A 1549-nucleotide genomic window follows, 5' to 3' on the forward strand; every position below is an offset into this window, starting at 1 on the left:
CCTAAGGGGTTTTTACCTTTAAGGTTTCCTGTGCAATGCTGTGCAACCCTCATTTGCTAGCTGAGACCCCATCCCTGGGACACTTGACAGATTCAGTCCTGGGACTTTCTCACCCTCCAGAAACATAGAGCTCAAAACCTAGGCTGTGACCACCTCCCCATTATCCCCATGGGCTGCGACTACCTCCCTGTCTATGGTATGGAATGAAAGCTTCAGCAAACATAAGAGCGTAAGACCAGTCAGGACATTTTTAGCCAAAAAACTTTAAGTGTGCACTATATTAAAATCTGGGTATTAACATATATTATATTATATATACTCAATATTATAAGCTATATTTTAATAATAAATAACTTAATAAATATATCATATATCAATATATAATGTTATGTAAAATATATTTATATCTATATACTTAGAAATATATTTTGAATTTAAATATATTTACATATAAATATAATTACACACCATATACTGTAATATATAATACTAATAATATTACATATAATATATTGTATATTATAACCATTTCTTTGAAAGGGTTTCAAATCAGCAGGTTACTGAAAAACAAGTGTTTTAAAAGATTAGGAGTAAAGAAGATCAAAAGTAAATCACACAAAAAATAATAGAATGCAGGGGCCCATGAGACTGCGGTTCTACCGGTGAAGGCACTTGTAACCAGGAATGATGACCACACCCTCTTCTCTTTCTTACTTGTTTATACTTTCTGCCTTTTCTTGTTCACATTTTCCTTATTAATCTGCAATCATTGATAGAGATGTTCAAAATACCACCCCCGGGCCATCTGTGTGGTGAAATCCCTCGTGTGATGACTGGTCTCCCTCTCACAGTGATGTCATCAGAAGAGTAGACTGTCTTCTTTTCATTCTGATTAAGTTTGTTGATTGTCCCTGTGCTCCCTGTGCTTATTGAAGGAATCTTATTCTGCTTCTTCTAGACTGACGAGATGGTTCCAAGGGTAGAGATGCTTGTTGCTAATCCTGATGATCTGAATTCAATCATCCTGCCCACACAGTGGAGGGAGAGAGTTTGACTCCTGAAAGTTGTCCTCTGACCTCCACACACCATGGCATTTGCACAAATTCCCTATACACATAGACACACACACACACACACACAATTTTGAAGTGTTCTATATTTTCTTCTAAGAACTTTAAATTTTTGCTGTTCACATTTTAGATTTTCATTCACCCTGCTCTCTAGCTTCAATATTATCATGTGACAGCGCTTATAATTTTTCCTAGGTACACATTTCAATTGTCCCAGCACTGAGTGAGGACTTATTGTATAGCCTGCCATTGCTGGCTCTATCACGTCTCCTTGCTGTGCTCCACCTGTCTTTCTTGGCTAGCACATTATTAGCCTAGCATTTTTATAAACTTCTATGACCTTGTATTTTTAATATTGTTTTGATTGATCTTATTAATTCACTCTTTCATTTAAATTTGATAAATTGTTAAATTCTGCAAAAAAATAAATTCTGCTGGTATTGTTTTTCTTGAAACTCCATTAAATTACCACTTGGAGG

Source organism: Rattus norvegicus, chromosome 17, assembly GCF_036323735.1.
Source record: "Rattus norvegicus strain BN/NHsdMcwi chromosome 17, GRCr8, whole genome shotgun sequence".
NCBI lineage: Eukaryota > Metazoa > Chordata > Mammalia > Rodentia > Muridae > Rattus > Rattus norvegicus.